Source organism: Pan troglodytes, chromosome 8 (assembly GCF_028858775.2).
Source record: "Pan troglodytes isolate AG18354 chromosome 8, NHGRI_mPanTro3-v2.0_pri, whole genome shotgun sequence".
Lineage (NCBI taxonomy): Eukaryota > Metazoa > Chordata > Mammalia > Primates > Hominidae > Pan > Pan troglodytes.
The window spans coordinates 136142899-136166473 of record NC_072406.2 but is presented as its reverse complement, the minus strand read 5'-3'; the positions used below and the strand labels follow the sequence as shown (position 1 = coordinate 136166473).

Below are 23575 nucleotides of genomic sequence, written 5' to 3'. Positions count from 1 at the left end.
CTGCTGGGGAAATTTCATGTGACTTTCTCAGTCTCCACGCATCGGGAATCTGGGACAGTCTACCGCTAGGCTCTTCAGAACAGACAGGGACAAGGACCAACATTCTCTAATGAAACTCACTGACTTGACAGCTCAGCTTTGAGAAGAGAAAACCTGAATACAAAACCCATCTACATTATGTGTGTGTATAAGCCTCAGGTCCTGGTGATTTTTCACTGTAAAATGGAAAAGATTGACACACAGTGGCTCTCCAGTACCTCTGTGTGGTTAATGTGTGTGTCTGTCGTGACTCTGTGGCTCAGTCCCAAGAGAGGGGCAGCCCATCTCCCCTGGCTTTTCATCCCTGATGTCCTCTCTATGAGCTCTGCCCCTCCCAGTGGAGTAAAATGCTCCTGGAGACAGTCTAGGATTTTAGGGGCCACTGTAGGTCATCCTTGTCATTCTGGATCCCAGAGAATGCCACCTTGCAAAGTTGAGGGGGGCATAGTGCATCTTGGTAAGGAAATAAAATCTCGCCCAGGAAGCATCTCTCCCTGGAACAAGAGGCTTGGAAGGGCCCGGGACTCCTTTGTGCTGACTCTTTGTTCCTTCCCTGCAGGCTGGCCCAGACTCAGAGTTGCCCTTTCCCCTTTGCCAGTGGAGAGGGAGAGAGGAGCATCCAGGGCCGGCTGCCAAAGACAGGGGAGGTTCTAGCCAAGGAAAGCCCGGACTTTTCAGGTTTTAAATTGGAAGAGGGGTTCTTGAATGAGCATTAAAGTTACTTTTTTATTGGAAGGGAGTGTAGCGGGTGGATGCCGTGCTCAGAATACATCAGGAGAGAGCTGCCCAAGTCAGATCTCTTCCGAGCAGCGTCTTGGGGGAGTGACTGTGCACCGCTGCTAGATTTTCCTCCCTTTGTCCTCGGTTTGTACAGAGGTCACTGGAGATGTGAGCTCAAAGGGAGCCGGGACGCTGTGCTCTCCTCTCATTGTCACAAGTCGATGGGCCTGAATAGGCTGTGACACTTGAAGAAAGAAAGAAACCATCCTTTATACCTCCTGGCTGGGGAGAGAGAGCAGGGCAGGAAGCCTGCAGTGCTGGAGGCCAAAGCTACTCCCGTGGAGCCTCAGATGCGTGGAGGGAGGTCTGTGCTGTTCCTGGGTGTCTGGGATTGTACCCTCCCCACCGTGGGGATGCACAGCCTGTTCTTAACTTATTCAGCAAATAGCAAACAGCACCTCCATGTTCAAGCAAAAGCTGGCTTTATTTATTTTCCCCATTAAGCTATCCACAGTCATTGTTTTCACTTTCAAAAGCGAAATAATAGGAAAAAACTTCACAATATTTGTATTACCTGATGTAGGAGTCTGAGAGAACTTGAATAATAAGTCTGGCTTAGAAGTATTAGGGGAAAAATCTTGATACACAAAAGAGAAACAGAAACATGAAAAGAGGAATGTGCTGAAACAGTCCTCCCTGCAAAACATCATTAACTCCGCGGGGGCTGGGAGCCTGTCTGTCTTGTCCACACACTGCACCCCCCTGCCTAGCACAGCCGCATTCAAAAGGAAAGTCAGCCCTGGCTGCTGGGAGGCAGTGGCGAGTGAGACATGCCCAGGTCCTGTCCTCATGGAGGTTAGAGTCTAGGAGGTGAATGAGGTGGAAACACTTAGGCAAAGGATCATTTAATTTCAGTTGTGATGAGCTGGGGACAGGAATGGGAAGTGGTCTATGAGCAAGTTTGCTGATGCCGTGAGCCCAGTCTGGCAGAGGCGCAGGGTGCATTGGAGAGCTCCAGGTCATAATGGAGGAAGCTGCGGGGAGGGAGAGGAGGCAGAGACTGCAGACGTGGCGAAGGTGTTGAGTGTGCAGGGGGAAGTTATGTAAGTCCCCAGTGAGGTGCCTGGACCCAGAGTTCTCATTTTAAGGCTTAGAATGTGCTAGAATCCTTGTTTCTAGAGACTGGATTGATGATCACAACTGGGTGATGCTCCCACCTAGGCCCCCGCCCCTACCTGCCACCTGAATTGTGCCCTTTGCAGTCGGGTGGCACACTGTTTAGTGTCTCCTGCTCACTGCCTCCAGGGTTCCAGGGACTTGCTGATTTTCTGTCTCTACTGAGAGATTTGAGAAATTCTTGAAGCAACTTGCCAAGTAGAAACCGTCTAATGGCATCAGTGCAAGGATTCGGTGTCTTTCCCAGCCGGGGGGCACTGGCCCTGCAGAGATGAAGTGGAAAGATCCCGGGAGGGAGAGCAAGCTACCTTCCCTGGGGGTGCAGCAGGCGTGACTTGAGCTTGCGCTAATCACACCCACTTCTGCCCTGAGAAAGTCTTCTATGGAAAGAGGCTAAAAAGACTATGTGGAAAATATCTCTTTTAAAGCCCCCATTTGAGACCTCTCCCCTGCCCTGTGTGTGCCTAGCCCGTAGGTTGCTGCCAAGGTGAGCAGGCCCGGGATGTGGCTGGGGAGGATCTACAGCCTCCTGGCCGAGTCCACCCAGGAGGAGCCATTTAAGACCCTGGAAACCCATCAAACCTGGCAACTGGAGGTCATTAGCCGTCTGACTGAGAGGCGGGTCGTAAAATAAGCCCTAAGTGGTTACGAGCTCTGTTAACCATTTTAAAATGCACAAACAGAGGAGCTTTGGTTTGGCGCCTCTGAAAGGAAATGGGCGTCGTCTGATGGGAGAACATTCCGGGAGAACATTCGCCTTCATGGTCAAGGCGCAAGGACCAGCCTGCATTGGCTTATTCATGCGCCTGTCGAATGGTTGCTGTGCCCTTTGCCTCTTCCTTGGTTTCTGATGGGGCAGAAACTTACCACCATGTATCTAGCTTTCTTTTTTTGGTGAACTTTTAAGGAATTGGAGTATAACCTTCATGCATTAAAGAGCATCTATCCTAAGTATGCTGCTTGATGGATTTTCACAAACAGAACTCACCTATACAACCAGTACCTAGATCAGGTATACAGACAGCACCCCAGGACCCCCGGGCTCTGTTCTGGTCATTAACCACCTCTCAGCACCCATGCAAGGGAAATTGCTATCCTGACTTCCGCGGCCTGGGTTTTTGGCCTGTTTTGTGCTGTCTCTAACTGGAATCGTGTGTGGTTCTCCTTTATATCTGGGTTCTTTTGCTCAGTACTACATCTGTGAGATTCTTCCCTGGTGAAGTTTGTCCATTTTCACAGCTGAATTGTATTTATCCGTTCTACTGTGGGTAGACACTGTGTGATTTCCAGTTTTTGGCCCTACAAATAGTACAATGAACATTCTAGTTGATGTCTTTTGATCAGCATATGGATGCCTTTCTGTTGGGCACATAGCTAGGATTGGAATTGTGGTCTTTGGGAGTGAGTATGCCCAAGCTTCAGTAGATAATGCCAGTGTTCCAAGCAATTGTACTTATTTACCATTCCCATCAGCAGCGTATGAGTCTCTGGAAAGATGAAATAAGAGCCTGGAAAAAATGTAAGGTGAGACTGACTCCCTTTTGTCCTCTGCCCAAGTTCCCAAAAAGAAGAGACCCTGGGGGATAACAGCTGGCCCTTTTTGCATTGAATGGGTGCACTGGAAGAGATAAGGCTTCTGGGATGCCCCAGAAGGATGCACCTGTCCCTCCTGGGGTTCTGCCCATGTGGTCACGTTTCACTGGAAGCCAGTCTGTTTCTGAACTTGCGGATGGGGTTCGTTGGTCTCTGAGAAGAGCCCAGAATTCAGCATTTTAGTCTCCATGCTTTGGGTGTCTGCATGCAATGAAGCAAAGCCTCCAGGCTCATCTTTGAGATGAAAGTGGCTGGCCTGGTAGCTGGCCTGGGTTTTCTCTTGGGAGGGCTTGAGAGCTGCCACCATTTAATGGTTCAGTCAAGAAAGGTTTTTATTTGTAGATCAGTCTAGTCTCAGAACCAACTGGTTCTGCACCCACCCCCTGGACTTCCAACCCAGTGTTCTAGGTGGAGAAAGAGCTTTCCTTGTGCCAAAAGCTGTTGTTTGGTGTGATGAGGGGTCCAGAGCAGTGGGAAGAGGCAGCTGACATTTACTGAGCCTCCTGCGTGCTCACGAGAACTCTGAATGCAGGTGTGCTGGTCTCCCCAACCACACAGGAAGTGGAAGAAGAGAGGACTCTGCACAGTCCCTGAGCAGCAGAGCCCCAGCTGGGGTGTGTGTCCTGCCCTGGCTCTGTCAAATTTGTAACTCACAACAGTGGCAGTGGCTGGCTAAAGGAGACTTGGAAGGAAGGAAAACCTGTGCCCAGGTTATTGCCCGGCTGTCTTCCCTACCCCAAGTAGATTCAGTAAATCTGGGGCAGGGCTTGGAAGCTGTTTGTAACAAATGCCTTAGGTGAGTTTTACTCAATTTGGGGAAGCAGTGACTTCCCAGGCCCTTTTGATGAGAGGCTGGGTAAGGAGAGGAATGGAGGAAATAAGAAACAGATCTCACGCTCCAGGAGCGCCTGGCCTGAGCAGCCTCGTGCAGGAAGCTCTCTGAGGAGCTGGACAAGCTCTGTGTCTGCTGCTCCACAGGGTCATGCTTGAAATGTGACTAGGACGGCCGAAGAATGGAAATTTTACATCTCATTTACTTTTAACTAATTTAAATTTAAAAGCAGATACTTAATTCAGTTATTAGAAAACTTTTAAGAATGTTTGGAACAGCTTGGGTCCATAACTCCTTTTCCGACTCTAAGTCTTATGACATCTAGATACAGCTCAGGTACTTCAGATGAAAATGTAGCATCCAAATTGAGATGGACCTAAGTGTAAAATACACACTGGAATTTGAAGACTTAGTATGAAAAAAATGCAAATTTTTAATTAATAACTTTTATACTGACTACATGTTGAAGTGGTTATTTTGGGTCTATTCGAGTTGAACTACATGAAAATTAACCTCACCTGGAACATTTAACCTAGGTATGGGCTCACTGTTTTTGTTGGGCAGTGCTGCTCTGAGGCACTTTCTTGCTGGAATTTGACTTAGAGTGCTAGGGAGTTGGAGGAGAGGAGAGAAGCCCCAGCTGTGGCCCCTTGTTTGGCTCACGTGGGAGCAGGGTTTCAGGCTGATGGCACACCTGGCCCTACAGATGGCCACAAGGCCACCTGTGATGGGTCCGTTGGGCTCTGGCTGGCCTGTCCATCTCCTTGGGTACTTTGCCCAAAGAGGGAAACTGCCCGTTCCCTCCAGGTAGTGCCTTTAGAAAACGAGAATCTTCTCTAACGCTCTGGGCTAGGGAGAGCTGAGCACGTCTCACCCTGGGCTGCACTGCATCTCACACAAGTGGGACATGGCCTGCTGTTGGTCAGGGTGAGAACTCTGCCTTTAAATTAGAATCAAATCAAATCAAATCAAATCTCTTACCCCAGTGGGGTAGAGAGCACCGCCAAATACTAAGCTACAGGAATGTGGCCCAGAAAGCAAATTAGGTTTTATTTCTGCCTCCTGCCTTTGCCCTGCTATTTCTGGAAGAGACCCCATAGACAGTGCCGTGAAGGGCAGCCTACGGAGTCTGTGGCAGGCAGGGACTCGCAGGTGAGCCTGGTAGTGGGTCGGCGGGTTCTCATCCATGGCGCTCAGCCCGTCTGAGGTCATCTGCCCTCTTCTTCATTGGATTCTGGAAGCCTCCCCACCAGCCTGCGAGATGCAGCTGAACAGGGACTTGTTTTGTTTACTGCTGCATCCCAGGGCTCTACACTTGAGCCTGACACAGAGTAGGGCTTTAATAATCTTTATTGAGGGCCGGGCACAATGGCTCACTCCTGTAATCCCAGCACTTTAGGAGGCCCCGGGCAGACAGATCACGAGGTCAAGAGATCAAGACCATCCTGGCCAACGTGGTGAAACCCCGTTTCTACTTAAAAAAAAAAAAATCAGCTGAGCATGGTGGTGCGCACCTTTAGTCCCAGCCACTCAGGAGGCTGAGGCAGGAGAATCTCTTGAACCTGGGAGGCAGAGGTTGCAGTGAGCCGAGATCGAGCCACTGCACTCCAGCCTGGTGACAGAGCGAGACTCAGTGTCAAAACAAAAACAAAACAAAACAAAAAAACTTTACTGAATGGGTTCATTTGGAGGATGACCCCTAAATCTGATGGTCAAATATGGCCTTCATGTTGACCTTCCTGAAGTGACATCCCCGTAGGTGGGCATATGCATTTCCCTTGGGAGAGATTCCCAGAGGGGCCTCTGGCTTGGGATTGGCGAGGAACCTCAGACCTACATTGTGTTTTTACTCTAGATCTGTAAGCGCAGATTTTTCTTTTTTTTCCAGAAACTGTTTCTTGGACAACACGGCAACTACTTTCCATTGCAAAGAAAAATCCTGTCCTTTGTGTGCTCTCTACAAAGCACTCACACAGCCAGGCTATATCATTTGTTCCTGACAACATGCTGTGGGGGACATCACCATTTTCTGCATGTCCCCAGGAAATGGGCGGGACCACTTGTCCAAAGTCCTACAGCTAAAGGGAGGCACAGTGGCACCTTAGATTCAGGGGAACTCCCATCTTGGGGTGACTTCTTTGCCCTCATTATATTCCACATGTCATGGAACCTAATGAATAAATCTGGTTTGGTCAGGCCTGGAGCGCAGAAATGTTAAAGGCAGGCAATGAGAAAAAAATCTGCGTCCTTCCTCGGGGGATGAGCTGCCTGACTGGGAAGGTCCAGGCTCAGACTGGCCTCTGCCCAGGTGTCCTATGGCAGGGGCTCGTGGAGGAGCACTGTTCCTGTTTTCTGGGTCCCCTGCTCTGCCTCACCTGTTTAAAGTCAGTGACTCAAATTTTTAAAACTGTGAAACCGTATACTGTCCATCCCTGTTCAGCCTTCCCCAGGCCACGGGCCCTGCACGTGTCACTGCTTGTTCATGGTTCTCCCCTGTGTCGCCTGTGAGGCTCACTCATCTTGATGACTCAGAGACTTGCCAGAGACCCTGGACTCCCCGTCCCAAATTCCCCGAGCCTGGCCCCAATGATTCTTGCAATGTTACTCTGTTCATGGTGCCTCTGCCCCATTTCCATCTGTGCCGTATCACCAATAGTGGGGGGGGGGTGGTCCCCCAAACAACAGGGACTAACTTGAACTTTGCAAGACTCTTGAATTTCCTGGCTATATTTATGATCTGTATGGCACTGATTTGTACTAGAGCTGAGCCTGCAGAAGTCAGTTGAACCCATCCCCTCTATATTCAGGAGGACTACAGGATGTAGGAACTCAAATGGGATGTTGATCTGTGGCAGTTTGCAACTTTGCCTAGCAGCACAGACCTGCCTCCTTGGGAGAGGCCTCTGGGGAGGGATGCTAAGCCGATGGATGTCTGTGCAGAGACAAGGGACTGTCCTCTTCACCTGAGAGGCCATTCTCATCCTGCCTAGTCCTGTCTGATTCACATCTGACCCCAGCTTAGCCCAGACAGAGACATGCTAAAGCATGTTCTGATACTTTCTAGCTTGGATTATCTCCTTGTATGCTTTCTTTGTATACTTAGGGCCCAAAATACCATAAGGTGGAACATTCTAAAGTAAAAATGATCCCCTTTTTATTGTTTGAAAATTTGTGTTTCTTATTAAAATAGAACATTTTACAGTTATTCACAAGATAAGGTCTTACTTTAAAAATAACTATTTTCCTCTGTCTTTCTGACTTCTTTTTTTAATTCAAGAACAGGGATATTAAGGCAGGTGATGAAAGCAGAATTTTTAATAAGAGCATAGTGATGCTTTTCACAACGGACTTAGAAGACATTAAAATATATGTGTTTTGATCTTTTTCTGGATTTGAATATGAAGGACTAGTTATTGCAACAGACAGCAAAGTAATTCATTTCGGATGCATTTCAGCAAGCCAGCCCTCTAGGAGACGCTGGAAGAACATGTGGAAGTGTGTGACACAGACCAGACTGGACATGTACCCGGCCCATCAGCTAAAAAGCCAAAGAGCAGGTGGAAACAGGAATAACAGTGACAGTGATGGTTACCATGATGAGGAGCACTGCCAACGATTCCTGAACTTCCCAGGTGCCCTGTCCTTGCTTGGTGCTTCCCATGGATTATCTCAGTCCTCCCTGTGGCTCCATTAGACTACATATTGTCACATCATCCCCATTTTTCAGATAAGGAACTGAGGTGGGCTAAGTGTCAGGCCGTGGAGCCAGGATGAGAACTCCAGCTGTCTAGATAACCCATGTCCTGGTAACTGCCACTCTGCTCCCGAGTGGTCAGCGCGTAAACCACTGCAGCGTGGGGACTGACTTCACCATCCCCTTGGCTCTGCCTCTGACCCCCTGAGCAGGTGGGAGCTCGAGCCAGCTATTCCGGGAATTAGGCATATACTCATTTTTTGCTTCAGTTATTTCACTAATTAAGGCAAAGTTTCTGGTAGTTTGACATTACGTATCTGGATAATTGCCTCAATGTATCATTTTCACTTTGCACCCTCAGACACAACCTTTAATGAAACTTGAAAACCCAACTCTCCTTGGGGGAAATGATACTCACTTCTGTTTCTAGGCCAGGCGCAGTGGCTCATGCCTGTAATCCCAGCACTCTGGGAGGCCGAGGCCAGCGGATCACGAGATCAGGTGTTCGAGACCAGCCTGGCCAACATGGTGAAACCCCGTCTCTACTAAAAATACAAAAATTAGCGGGGCATGGTGGTGGTCGCCTGTAATCCCAGCTATTTGGGAGGCTGAGGCAGGAGAATCGCTTGAACCCAGGAGGCGGAGGTTGCAGTGAGCTGAGATCATGCCACTACACTCCAGGCTGGGTGACAGAGCAACACTCCGTCTCAAAAAAACGAAAAAAACAAAAACCGTCTGTTTCTAAATCTGTTTCTGAAAGTAGTTGAGGGCGCAGACTTCTAGTTATAAGCTTAATTGCCCAACATGCAGAAGAAGTCTCCAACTTCCCTGTTTATCAGGCTTGAAAGTCAGCCTTGGTTTGGGGCAGATGGCCTGCTCCTGGTCCTTATCTGGGAGATGAGAGGTTCCGACAGTGTGATCTCTCAAGTGCCTCAGTTTGGATCTGAGCTTCTGTTCTAGCGGCTTCCATGCCCAACTGGATTGCACGTCTTAGGAAGCAGGACAGAAGTGCACCTGCACTGATTACTGAGCAAATTGGTCTGAATAAGCGCAGTAGATGCCAGAGATTTCCACGAATGATGTGAATGTGATCACTGGCCAGAAAATATCCATGGACGATAAATATCTGGGCTTCATGCTCTGAAAAATGTTCCTAATCTCTTCTTTGTGATCCCCAAAGAGATTTTTAAAGGAGTTTGGAAGTCTGCCACTTGCAGAAGTCCTGGTGTTCCCAGCACTAAGTGCAGGATGTGGAGTCTGGGGTGCGACTGTCTTGTCACTCAGATGGGGCTGCATGCCCGGCACAGTGCTAAGTGCAGCCAGTTTCTCTGGAATGTGCAAATGGCCCCTCTGCCCCAGCTGCAGAGCGCCTTGGGGGTGGCTCAGGTCCTAGTGGGGATAGGAAGAATGGGACCAAAGGAGGAGGCTAAGCCCAAGGCATGTGCTGTCACCAAAAGTGCTGGCTTTGTCTCAGAAAGCTGTGGCTGGGTTGGGCTTGGTTGCTCAGGGGAACAGGGAGACGCAGCCCAGGAAATGAGCTGTGGCTGGGCTGGAGCCCACCTCCCCAGGAGGGAGGTGCATGGCAGCCCAGGTGGGGTGCCCCCATCCTAAGATGAAAGGTCTCCACCCCTTGCTTAAATTGTAAGGTGAACGCTTTTGGCCATTTCTAAGGAAAAGCACCTTTGGGATTTGTTCATCATCCTTCATTTTTGCTCAAGGTTTTGGGTGTGAAAACCTCAGAAAAACTAAATCAACCAAAGACTTTCCAGCGATGTCATCGACTGTGTTGTCATCCAAAGGGGAAAATAATCCCAGCTTATGAATATTTAGAAAGAAGATAATTGCAAATTGCTTTGTGACCGTGTAAACTCGTTTTTTTTTTTTCTTTCCCCCAGCCAGTTACATAAGAGGAAGTGTGGGTCAGTCCCAGAAATAGATGCAGAAGCAGTGACAGAACACGTCTTGGCGGTGGTGGAGAGAGACAGCCCTGGGTTCGAGTCCCAGACTCGCAGTGTGTTAGCTAAAGAAGTTTCAGAAACATCCGTCTCTTTCTTTCCATTTCAGCCTCCCCCCCCTTCCCCTAGCTGGTCGACGCTCAAAGCTCTCCTAGCCCAACACTCTGTAACTTGAGGAATAATGTTTTAAACCCCCAAATCTAGTCCTCCCATAAAACCCAGTGAATCTCTCAAATGGATTAAATGGAGGCACTCATGTAATTAGATAGGTAACTGGTATTTTGCCTTTTCTGAAGGGTAGAAGAGGGGAAAAAGTGACTGAGGGGACCAAATCAGACAAAAAGACAAAAAGACAGAAGAATTCGGGTTTTTAGTTGATTCCGAATCAACTAAACGTTGCTTTTGAAACGTTTCCAAGTTTCCTTTACGGGAAAGGAATGAAACTGATCCAAAAGGGAGGAGGGATTTTTTTTCCCCTTCTTTTGTCCTGAGCTCAGTACCTGGGATTTTGCGGCATGTGCTGAAAAATTATATCTTCTGGGTGTAGAAATTTGCCTGAAAGGGTTATACGAAACTGAGAATGGGTCAAAACAAAACAAAACGGAAAAAACAAGACTTCTGGCCACAGGTAAGAATCATATAATTTACTGAGACATATCATTCTGGCATGTTTTGTTAAGGGTGAAAGCTAATTTGGAAGAGGCAGGAAGGGGCTCTTGAGGTTGGTGGGAATGAGATGCCGTAATGGGGCCCGCAGAATCACCCTTGTGTCTGCTCCCAGCAGGACTGGCGGGGGAGGGGCAGGGAGTAGCTCTCTGTGGGTGTCGGGAACCCCAGGGCCAGTGAAGCCTGGGGCCAACCCCCAGCAGTCCCACAGCAGGGTTGGGTGACAACAATTTGCCTGAAAGTCATGGAGAAACAGGTTTTCAGTGACATAGAGACTAAGCCTAGAGGCAGAATTGTAAAACCTACCAAGTTTTATTACTTATTTACTTTTTTCTTCTTTTTGAGATACGGTCTTGCTCTGTCACCCAGGCTGCAGTGCAAGTGGCATGATCATGGCTCACTGCAGCCTGGATCTCCTGGTTCAAGAGATCCCCCGACCTCAGCCTCCCAAGTAGCTGGGACTATAGGCACCACCACTATGCCTGGCTAATTTTTAAATTTTTTGTAGAGATGGGGTTTTGCCATGTTGCCCAGGCTGGTCTTGAACTCCTGGGCTCAAGCCATCCTCCCACCTCGGCCTCCCAACATGTTGGAATTACAGGCAAGAGCCACCGCGCTCAGCCCAAATTTTAAATTCAACCCCCGCCCCCAACATGTATTGGGCATTCTCTCTTTATGACTGGGCTATGTTTTTATGTGTGTTGCCTGCCTATCTTTATAATTATCTTCAGGACTTTTTTTTTGTAAAAGTGAACAAAAGAAGAGACTCTTTTGCCTTCACAGAGCGGATAAGACTGTCAGCTGGTTAAGGCAGATGCTAGTCAGACAAGCATACACAAAAAACAGAAGTGGGAAGGGTTGGAGGATCAGGGCAGGGCCAGTGTGGTCTGGGGTTTCAGGGAAGGGGTCCTTGCCTGAGATCTGAAGGGTGAGCAAGAGTGAATGCATCTAGCAGGGCCAGTGGTGTTGGGGAAAATGGGATCTGGCTAAGGAGGCTGGGAGAGGCAGAGATGGACACACAGAGACAGTGAGATAAAGGCAGCCAGCAGGAGTGGGGGCTCGGGGGTGGGGTTGGGGGGATGCAGTGCTGCAAGGGGGATTGAATGTTCCCAGGTACAGCCCAGCAACGAAGAGGGGCTCAGGGGTTGGGGGACCCGCCCAAAGTCACGGAGTGGGTATGGTTGTTTCATGATCTCGTGGTGTCTCCTGGGCTGCAAGCCCCACAACGCCAGGGCTGTGCCTACGCTGCACACCCTGAATCCCCATGGACTCCCAGTCAGGGGCTTGCGTTCTGCTCCGTGGCCACTGCTGTACATTTGCAAAGATGGGGAAGGCCTTGGGGATGGGGAGGCCATCACACAGGCACTTTGATTGCATCAAGCGAAATTCTTACTTATTCTGAAATGACTTCAGGTCTGAAAAACTGTGTGCTTTGATCAAATATTTATTTTTCTGAAACAGAAACCAGAGCAGTTCTTGATTGTACCAGTCAGCTTGAACCAGTCAGCTACAATGACTTTTCGTAAGTCTATTTTTTTTTTTTTTGAGATTTCGTTTTAGCCCAGGAGGAAATCTGCTATCTGCAAAAAAAGTCCTGGCCTTCATAATGAGGCCTGAATGCCTTCCAGATCTTTATGAGAAAGATTCCACTCTTCTGCGATTAATTCAGAGAGGTTACTAATTTCTCATACCATAGATCATTTGCTTTGTGGGAGATGACTGTGCCTCAGCCAAGATCCACTTATTATTTTTTGAACAAGTTTTTTTTTTATTATCATGTTTACATAGCACTGAGGACACAAAACAACGCTGGAAGCTCAGCTGTCTGATTCATACGCTGTATCGCTGCCTCTCACTTCTCCCTTCCCCTCTCTACTCTACCTCTCTGCAAAAGAAGTCTTTCCTTCCAGAGCTGGCAGCTGCCCCTGTTTCCTGACAGGATGAGCAAGACAGCGGTGGTTTAAGCAAGGTCTTCGCTGTGCTCCGGAGAGACGTGGGTATTCTGGGGGAACATGCCTTTGTTATAATATTTATTGAATGTTCACTTTTCCAGCTCTGAATACTGAAACTTAGTGAGATTTTTTTTTTCAAGCCATGCCCCATCAACACTTTTAGGTTGTCTCTAATGGAAAAGAGAAAAGAAAAATATTCCTTTTTGATAGACTGCGCATATCCAAGTTCAGTGTCTTGGGTGATAGGTCTATAAATAAATACTTGTTTGACCTATTTTACAGAGGTTGGAAATCTAGATTCTAGATCTGAGTGGAGTTATCAGAAACTAGGTCTGTTATCTAAAAAGCTAGAGGAAGTTGACAAGGAGAAGGAGGGTCGGAAATGACCTTTTTTTTTGAGACGGAGTGTCGCTCTGTCCCCCAGGCTGGAGTGCAGTGGTGCGATCTCAGCTCACTGCAACCTCCACCTCCCGGGTTCAAGCAATTCTCCTGCCTCGGCCTCCGGAGTAGCTGGGATTACAGGCGCCTGCCACCACGCCTGGCTAATTTTTGTATTTTTAGTAGAGATGGGGTTTCACCATGTTGGTCAGGCTGGTCTCAAACTGCTGATCTCAGGTGATCCACCCGCCTCGGCCTCCTAAAGTGCTGGGATTACAGGCATGAGCCGCTGCGCCCAGCCTGAAATGACCATTTTTTAGTTTCTTGTCTGGATCTCTCTCTCTTTGCCTCCTGGTGTCTTGGTGGGACCAGCGTTTTCATGGCCACATCAGGGTGGAGAAGGGCTCTCTCCCAGCCTCTCCAAAGCAGTTTTGTTCAGACATTGCTGGTCTGCATGCAGCTTTAGCCAAGCCCCCCAACTCTTGAAAATGGGAAACTGCTTGATGAGTGAATGTGAAAGTACATGTCCCCATCCTCCATGAGGTGAGAGGGCTTCAGCTTGCGTTTAAGTCCAGCTCTGCCTCTTACTTGCAGTGTGATTTAGGGCCAGCCACTTCACTGTCAGAGCCTCGGGCTCCCTTCATCCTTTTTAAAAGTATTCGGCCACTGATTCCGGCTCGGCTGGGTCTTTATACACCAGGCCAAAGTCCTTACTGTTGAGCTGAGATCCTGTTTGCAGAAACAGGAGGGAGGAAAGAAAAAGAAATGAGGCTGCTGGTGGTGGTGGTTGCCGTTTGTTGAGCAGTTGGAGTTGGCAGGCACTATGGGCATATTTTTGTGGGGATTTTCCCGTCTAATCTCCACACCTGTCCATGGGGTCGGTACTGCCGTTAATCTCCCTGCTACAGATCAGCGAAGGGAGGCACCGAAGTGCAAAGCAGTTTGCCCGAGGGCACACAGCCGGTAAGGGGTTGATACAAACCAGATGGCATGTGTGGATGTTTACCTGCCTCTGGGTTTTGGCTTTTCATCTTTCTTCCCCGCCATGTTTCTCTTTCCACAAGGGTATGTGCCCGTTCCTATGTGCCCAGCAGCTGTATGGGATGAGATCCTAGGCTGCCTCTGTCAAATGCTCTTTGGGCATTGGTGAACATTCATAAAACAGCATCCTCTGGGGTCACATTGTCCCTTTTGCTCTTGGAGCTGGAGTTCCTTTGGTCTGTGCGTGTGTGTAAAGATGCATGCCCACTCCAGGGAATTCTGTGGTCTGCTTGGGGTTTTCCATTGCAGTGGCAGAGAAGACAAGGGAAAATGTCCTTCCCGGCTGCACTCCCAGGCCTGTCATTTGGAGTTGAATGGTAATAGAAGGGTTTTTTTTTTTTTTTGATGATTTATAGTATGTCTGGAGGAAAGATGTTATTAATTCAAAGATAACTTGAGAAAGGAGGGGACACAGTGCAGCTTGGACAGAGCTTCCCACTGGTGCTTTGCGCAAAGTCTTCAGCCCACCTCTGCCTTGCCTCATGTGGTCCTATGGCCTCATTTCAATTCCCTATTTCGCCTGATCTGACGAGGGAGGCAAGGAGTGCATGCATTGTCAACAGATGAAGAAACTGAGGCTCAGAGACATGTCTTACTGGACGTGAACTCACGTCCTGGAGGCCTAGGCCCAGTCCGTTTTCTATTTGCCACACCATTTTTTGCGCAACATTTATTATTTCTTCTTTATTATCTTTGTAGTTATAAAAGTGATGCTTGCTCTATGTAAGTAAAATTGGAAGCAAGATGGAATGTGTAAACAGAAAGCATAGCCCCCCAAATGCTACCCACAATCAACAATGGGAAACTGTGTGGGGAGTGTATTAGTCCGTTTTCACGCTGCTGATAAAGACGTGCCCAAGACTGGGAAGAATAAGGGGTTTAATTAGACTTACAGTTCCACCTGGCTGGGGAGGCCCCAGAATCATGGTGGGAGGCAAAAGGCACTTCTTACATGGCCGCGGCAAGAGAAAATGAGACAGAAGCAAAAGCGGAAACCCCCGATAAACCCATCAGATCTCGTGCTTATTTACTATCACGAGAATAGCACGGGAAAAACCGGCCCCCATGAGTCAATTACCTCCTCCTGGGTCCCTCCCACAACACGTGGGAATTCTGGGAGCTACAATTCAAGTTGAGATTTAGGTGGGGACACAGTCAAACCATATCAGGGAGTGAATGTGAATGTGCATGTCCCATCCTCCATGAAGTGAGAGGCAGTTTGGGCTTCAGCTTGTGTTTAAATCCAGTTCTGCCATTTACTTACAGTGTGATTTAGGGCAAGCCACGTCACCCCACCCAGAGCCACCATTTTCTTATCTGCACAATGGGGCGATTACACCTACCTTTAGTGTTGTCTAAAAGTCAGAAAGAGATGAGAGGAAGCAGGTTCCCAGCTTGATGCCTGCCATAAAACAGCAGCTTATCCTGGTTCCTTTCCCTTTCTCCCTACACCAGTGCTTCTCAAACTTTCCTCTTCGTACTCAAAGGTGAAAGACAGTGAGAGCTCCCTGGGGTTTCCCAGGCTGGCCCCGACAGCTTGCAGCCAGCAAGGCAAGCTGGATCTCTGCAAATTTTATGTCAGTTAGTATATACGTGGATATAACTTCATTTGAAAACAATGTTTTCAATGTTTGAAATTTCAAATATTTTAAACATGGAAGCTTCAGTTTGTCTTACAGCTTCATACAGCTCCTGGCTAACCTCTGCACACTGGAGGTAGAGGGGCTGGCACACCTCCACATGCCCACATGCCCCTGGGGTAAGCACACCTTTGCACACTCCTGGTGGGGTTGGCACACCTCCACATACCCCTGAGGGTCTGGCACAACTCCACACATCCCTGGGGGCCTGGCACACCTCCACACACCCCTGGGGGGCTGGCACACCTCTGCACACTCCTGGTGGGGCTGGCACACCTCCACACACCCCTGGTGGGGCTGGCACACCTCCGCACACCCCTGGGGGGCCTGGCACACCTTCGCACACTCGGGGGGACACACCTTTGCACGTTCCTGGAGGATCCTGGCACAACACGTTTCTGGGGGGGCAGACACACCTCTGCACACTCACTCCTGGGGGAGGTACACTTCTGCACACTCCTGGGGGCGGGGCTGGCACATCATACACTCCTGGGGAGGACCAGCACACACGGGGGGAGGGTTGGAACACCTGTGCACACACTGCATGGGTGCTGGCACACCTGTGCACACACTGCATGGGGGCTGGCACACCTGTGCATACACTGCATGGGGGCTGGCACACCTCTGCACACTCCTGAGGTCCCTACAGCCAAGCTGGGTTGGTACTGGAGCTGTTCTCCTCACCTCTTGGCAGGCTTAGTAAGGGCTGGGTCCGTCTGGGGGCAGACAATGAATGTCAGCTGACTTCAGGTGACCCCCTGGAGAAACTCCACTCGCCTGGCTCTAAAACCCTCCAGAGGACCTCGCCATTTATTTGGGTTGCTTGGTCTTTCCATCAGAAAGAAAGAAATTCCAATGAAGGGTTTTCAGGCCGTTCTTCTCATTGAAGGGTTAACCAGATTCTTATTTTGCTCATCTTTGGAAATAAAACAATGTTTAGAACTACCCGGATCAGCAAGGCCATCTGGTGGGGAGTGTGCAGCTGCTCCCCTTTCAATCGCGCCGCCTGTAATGGATTCATTCTAGGGTGCATCGTGCATCTGCAGAATCATGATTTGCAGTTGGTTTTGAACGTGTGAGCTATGTGTCCATGCGAGACCTTTCTCCTCTGCCCGTCCTGAAGGACATCTGGGCTGGGCATCTTCCACTGTCCTGCAGCCTTTTCGCTCTTCGTGAAGTCAGGTCAAAGTGGGCAAGGGGACTCTGGGGACCTGAGAGTGGACAGAGTCACCCTTCTCCTTCTGTCCTTAATCTGTAGTCTCTGTGCATTATACTCTGGGCTGCTGCTTTTCATTCATTTCTCTATCTGTGTCAAGGAAAAATTGTTGAACAGCAACTAGAATGTACCACTCATCTTTGTAGTCTAAATACACCACAGCCAGAATGACCCCTATTCTGAAAATGGGTCACTTTTTCCTGGTAATTAAGGTTTGATGTTGCAGGTGTTTGAGCCCCAAAAACGTGCAAAAAGAATAATTATAATATGTATTAAACATCCTGGGCTCCTGAGATCACTGCACCCATGAACAATGCTGAGCCTTCCACATTGACTTTGAGATGTAGAGAATGAGGGTCTAAATGGTGAAGGGGTTTGCCTGCTGTCATGTGGCTGGTTAAACCATGTGGCCGGTGTTCAGCCTAGGCCTTGGGTCTCCAGTTCATCCCTAGGCCAGCTCGCTGTCCTGTATTCTGTAAGTCATTTGGGGGAGGAAGTGTATAGCATTACATTCTCTGGGCTACAGTTTCCCCACCTGTAAAATGTAAGTAGTAATTGTACTGTCCTCTTAGATTATGACATTTAAATAGAATAATCCATAGCAACCCCAGCCTGGTGTCTGGACACAAGGAAGCCCTCAACACATGTTAGCTGGTGTCACTGTTGTTGTGACTCAGCAATAAGAACTCTGTTCTGGATATTTGCTGGATATTTGCCATGCTTTCTGGAGCTTGTTCCCTGACTCTTTAATTTAAAAGTATTTATTGAGCACTTACTCTGTGCTATTCAGGATTGAGCACTACTGACCCTGGCCTTTTATGGATCTTGTAGTCCAGCCTCGCCTCCTTACAAGTGAGACGGGTGGCCGGTGGGCTGAGTGATGGCTGACTGTGCTCCACTGTGAGCCTTGAGTTCTGAGCAGGTTCCCCTACAGCTGCCAATAACAGCTTCGTTCGCCTGCTGCAGGAGAAAGGTCACAGGCTTTGCAGCCACACAGACCAGCGGTTGGATTTTGGCCCCACCACTGGTGAGTCCTGTGACTCAGGGTTATGTGTTTAACCCTGTTGTGCCTCAATTTCCCATACATGAGTCGGGGAATCTCAGTGCTGACCTCAGAAAGTGCCTTCAAGAAGGGACCTAGCATGATCCTCTGCAAGTGGCAGACACTGGACTATCAGGCATTTCCTTCTTCTTTTGCCGTCAACCCTAAACTGACTCCGTGTGCTGCTGAAATGCTTTGCAGCTATATGACTGTCCTCGCTTTGTTCCCTAGAGCCATTTTGGTAGACGCGCTTCTCGGCACACCCTGTAAGCTCCTCTTGAGTGGCCTCTGCCTTATTGGAAAACCGGAGTCAGTAGGTATACAAGCATGAGAAAATCTAGTCCCTACACTGGTGTGATTTACTACTGGAAATAATAAAATGAGCACTCTGAAGTAGTTTTTCTCTCCACTTGGTTTCAGAAAAAATTATTGATTGTGTCACAAAGACCTTTAGAGTCTTTTGTGCACATTGAAATCATTGGGGGAGAACTGCAGCATGAACATATTTGAAGTCTCTGGTCCACCCTGCCCCTTCGCTGAGAAAACCTGATTATTTTGTGCATTTCAGAGAGACTGGGACATCTGCTGTGTTTGGCCCATATCTCGGGTGGTTGCACAAGGGAGCTGGAGCTGATTACCCTATTAGAGAGCAAGCTATCACAGAATAGGAAAAAGACCCCATTCTCCCTCCTGCCTGCCACGGCCAGAGGCCCTGGTTCACTGAATCACTGCTGTTGTTACCACACTTGTTTGGCTTCCTGGAGCAGAGCTAGTTCTTCTGCAGATTCTCTGGGGCTGGGTGGGCTTCACGGCTGTCCTTGAAATGGGATATACAGTCCCGAATGTGGGCATTTTTCTGGAGCCTCTGGAGTCTTTGTTCTGGCGTTAGATGGGATGTTCCCAGAGGACCCAGGCTGTGCATTTGTCTGTACGAACGGACACGCTGCAGCCCAGGCCTGTACGACTGGACACGCTGCGGTCTTTGTCTTTGGAGCCCCAGCAAATGCAAGCCCTGCACATTAGTAGGTATTTAAATAAAGAGGTGCAAAAGTGCGTGGGCCACTAATCTGGAGAAAACCCTGTGTCTCTTTTGGATTAATTATCTGGCTAATAAAGCAAGCGCTGTGCCGGCTAGTCAATGCTCACTGCAAAATCACTGGCCTCTGAGCAGCCCTGAAAGACATAACAGATGAAGATAATGAGTTTTTATTAAGGAGAAATTAACTTCAGATCATACACCCATGAGTGTTATGGCCAAAAGGGGTAGTCCCAAATCCATATCTTATATACGGAGAAACAGAGGCCCTGAGAGATGAAGTGATGCTCAGGGTGACCAGCCAGGTTAGTGATCAGGACACCAAGTAGCTCCCTGCCTTGCTGGGAAGGTCCCTCCTTTGCTGCTCTGAAGTTTTAAAATGCAAATTATCATGGAAGCCACCACCTGGGCCGCAGCGTGTCCGGTCATACAGGCAGGCCTGGGTCAAAGTGTGTCCGGTTGTACAGGCCTGGGCCTGAGTGTCCGGTCGTACGGGCCTGGGCTGCAATGTGTCCGGTCGTACAGGCCTGGGCTGCAGCGTGTCCGGTCGTACAGGCCTGGGCCCCTGCGTGTCCGGTCGTACGGGCCTGGGCCGCGGCGTGTCCGGTCGTACGGGCCTGGGCCGCGGAGTGTCCGGTCGTACGGGCCTGGGCCGCGGAGTGTCCGGTCGTACGGGCCTGGGCTGCGGAGTGTCCGGTTGTACGGGCCTGGGCCGCAGCGTGTCCAACTGCACACAGCCCAGGCTTCTTTGATGTGCGGGGACAAAATAGGAGTTGGGGGCTGCGCACCGGGGCCTGCCTCCTGTGCATGGGGCCAGTTCCATTCCTGTCCATTTGTCTCAGCTGCAAAGGTAACTGACAAGGGACTGCCCCGCCTCTCCTTCCTCCCTTGCCCCTGCCCGCCTTTCTTTCTGTCCTTCCTTCCCCTGTCCCCACACTTGGCACCAGGCCAGCCTCTACACATCTCCGTTCCCCCATCCCTTGTCTCTGTCCTGGAGCTGTACCCGTCTCCTAGCACACTTTCCCGGCTGCAGGAGACAAGCCTGAGTGATGAATAGAGTCTGAATTGAGACAGGTTAAGACAATGCCCCAGGCCGACAAGGCTTTCAAAGGAGATTGAAGGAGGTAGGGGAGTTTCATCCCATCAGCTGCCTCCTGGGATGCTTCCCTCACCTTCCTGTCCTGTGTCTCTGGGTGAGACTGCAAATCTGTTTTCTCGGAAGGGATTCCTCAAAAGATTGGAAGGGGGAAGGGCACCAAGGGCCTGGAGAAGCCGCTGGACTGTCTGAGGCCAGGCCTGGGTGGTGGGGTAGAGGTTAGGATGGGCTCCCTCTTGAGGGATGGTGGTAGACTGAGTGTCAGGCTCCTGAGGCCTCTTGACCCATCTTTCTATAATGGGCTGCATGTCCTTGGGGAAGTACAGACCACACTGGCCTTGGTTTCTCCTCTATAAAAGGCAGGCTGGATGCAGGTACCCGCAGGTTTGTACTGGCAAGTTGATGATTTGCTGGAGCCCACCTGGGTTTTGCCCTGGGTCTGAGTGTACCCACCATCATTGTTGAGGGGTTCCGGGTGTTTCTTACTGTGAATGACTGCAGTAGAATCCTCAGGGATCCCGGGAGCTTCACTGTCTTGCATTTCCCATCTGTACAGCAGTGGCTGGTTTACCCCGGATCTTTGGGGATGGGTGCGTTTCTGGAAAGTTGGCCCTTGCTGTTGAGCACTGAAACAAGTTCTGGATGGGCATGGTCATTTGAAGGGGGGTGAGCTTTTCCAGAATTTTCCCCACAGCTGTGCCAGGCTCGCCAGAGCTACGGGCCCTGGTGACAGGGGTGCCCGAATGATCCTGGCCAGCTCAGCTTTTTAGTACCTTGTTCTACTGTAGAACTTGGGTGTTACTTCCTGCATCTGTGTGGCCACCTGCCTTTTCCAGGGCATCACCTCAGATAAGTGGCAGACAGGAAAATTGGACACTGGTGTCTGGAATTATAATATATGCACACTGAAAGCAAGTAACCCTGGAGTGAGGACCCAAGGGTCTCTCCAGTAATAATGCAAGGAATCCGGGTCATTTACTGAGAGGCAGGGGAGCCAGAGATCACCTCCAACCCCCTCCTCGTGAGCTCTTACGTGGACTCCTGAACTGCATCTAGAAGCCAACTTGACACCAGGCAGACAAACAAAAGGGAAGCAAACACATTTTGTTAGTTTTACATGGACCTAGGAATCTTCACAAGAGAGTGAAGTTTGAAGGAGTGGCCAAAGCAAGATGTTTTTAGACCTTTTAGACAAAGAACAATCAATTTTAGAAGAGACAGAACAGAAGGGACCTGGTGGAGTAATATACATTTCTAGGGGAGTCTCTGGGAGATCTATGGGATGTGTAACGGCAGTGGAAGAGAAGGGTTACTTTGTGACGTGTATTTATCCTGGGCCATTGCAGCCCCCAGTTCCCAGGCTCTGCTGAGGAGGGCCATTTTCTTGGCCTGGCAGGGGAAGGGTACTCCTCCCAGAGGAGTCTATGGCTTGGAGTATGCAGGAAGAGACAGGTCAGCTGGCCCTTTCTGAAACTATAATTTCTCCAATGTTTTCGACTCAAAATAATCAACATATCAATTTGGCATGTTTTGGGATGGCTCATCCTTCCATGGTGTGCGGGGTACTAGACTCTGGGTTAAGCATTTTGTGTATGTGACCTCATTTCTTCCTCACATCCACAGTAGGAGACTGAGATCATTTTATTCCCATTTTACAGATGAGGAAACCTAGTCACAGAATGGTTAAATTCGTTGCCTGAGATCATAGAGCAGTTACAGACTTGATTCGGGTTGAAATGCAGGTCTGCCCAACTCCCAAGCCTGGCATAATGTCTTATTTTTGACTGCTTGGAAACCATTTTTCCTACATCCCATCTTTCTACCAAGTTGAGAGTCAGTGAGCTCAGGACACAGGGGAGGCGCTGGCTGCATATTGTAGAGATCTGATCTTGGAGAAATGCCTGTTTATTATGGATATGGCTTATGAACTAAAACAATAGCATTGAATGTACGTTGTATGCATGTAAGGTAGTTGTGATTAACCAAAACCAATGTTGATGACGAACTTAACAGAGAGTCAAGTGTGCTTTAAAAATAAGCTTAAAAAACTGCCTGGGTTTTGTATGCACAGATTTTGGGCCAGCCAGGAAGATCCCTCAGGTTGTGGTTTGAGGATACCTGTTTTACACAAAGCAAGGGTGATGTGTCCCAGTCATCAGGAAAGATGAAATCTGGCAAGGAAACCGTAAGGATCAGATTACAGGAAGGGCTTGCTCAGGGAGAGGAAGGAAGCAAGGAAGAAATTAGTAACTGAAAAGAGGCAAGGAGGAAGGCCTCTTCATCAGGAGGCGGGGGAGTGTGGGGCAGTGGATAACTAAAACAAAACAGCTGTGGTTGTCATAAACACATTTTGTCAGAAAATAACCTGGCGTGTTATTTTCTGATGTTTCAGCCATTGTGTCTTGATTCGGGAACAGCTCCCTTCCGAGTTTCTTTTTGTTTGTTTGTTTGTTTGTTTGTTTTTGAGAGAGGGTCTCACTCTGTTGCACAGGCTGGAGTGCAGTGGTGTGATCACGACTCACTGTAGCCTCAACCTCCCCAGGCTCAAGCAATCCTCCCACCTCAGCCTTCCAAGTAGCTGGGACTACAGGTGTGCACCACCACACCCAGCTAATTTTCGTATTTTTTGTGGAGACAGGGTTTTGCCATGTTGCCCAAGCTGGTCTAGATGACCCTGGCTTGAGTCATCCGCCTGCCTAGTGCTGGGATGACAGGTGTGAGCCACTGCGCCCAGCCTCCCCTCTGAGTTTCCATCATTACATTGGCCTATCTGCTGCTGGTGGTAGCCAACCTCTGGGAGGCAGAGGTTGCAGTGAGTAGAGATCACACCACTGCGCTCCAGCCTGAGCAACAGAGTGAGACTCTGTCTTGAAAAAAAAAAAAAAGAAAAGAAAAATCAACCCTTTATTATGTCTCTGGTGTCTTTAGGAATTGGCTGGGATCCAGCGGGTATTGGCTGCTCTGGGTGGGCTCAGCCAGGTGGCCCTGCTCCACCTGTCTCCCCCTCCTCCTGGCCAAGCAAGTGTGCAAGAGGACAAATGAGTACACAGGACATGTCTTAGGGCCTGGCACGTGCCAGCTTTAAGCCCACTTCTGCCTCATTCTGCTGGCCAAAGTGAGCCACCCAACTCAAACCGAAGGGTGGAGAAATACGTCACTCCTGTAGCTGAAGGCCCTCCAAAGTGGCAAAGAATGTGAACATGGGAAGAAGAAAAAATTGAGACCAATAATGCAATCTATGGTAAAGAGTAATAAATGACTATCAAATTCCCACTGTGGGCCAGGACTGTGCATCTGTAATACCAGCTAACATTTATTGAGCACTGACTATGGGCCAGAGACTCTTTTTTTTGGGCAGACTCTTGATCTGTTGCCCAAGCTGGAGTGCAGTGGTGCCATCTTGGCTCACTGCAACCTCTGCCTCCTGGATTCAAATGATTCTCCTGTCTCAGCCTCCTGAGTAGTGTGGATTACAGGTGTGCGCCACCAATCCTGGCAA

The 23575-nt window shown here is 49.2% G+C and overlaps 1 protein-coding gene across 6 annotated transcripts in view; it reads left to right on the top strand.

Moving 5' to 3' along the window:
* CHST15 (carbohydrate sulfotransferase 15) overlaps window positions 1–23575 on the top strand; it is an 86252-nt gene that overhangs the window by 17150 nt on the left and 45527 nt on the right. The window contains exon 1 of one of the 6 annotated variants that reach the window (XM_009459441.5): window positions 12503–12668. The exons of the other annotated variants lie outside the window; for them this stretch is intronic. The gene's annotated coding sequence lies outside the window, so the exon portion shown is untranslated. Of the gene's footprint in view, window positions 1–12502; window positions 12669–23575 lie in introns of those variants that run through there. 6 annotated transcript variants of the gene reach the window in all.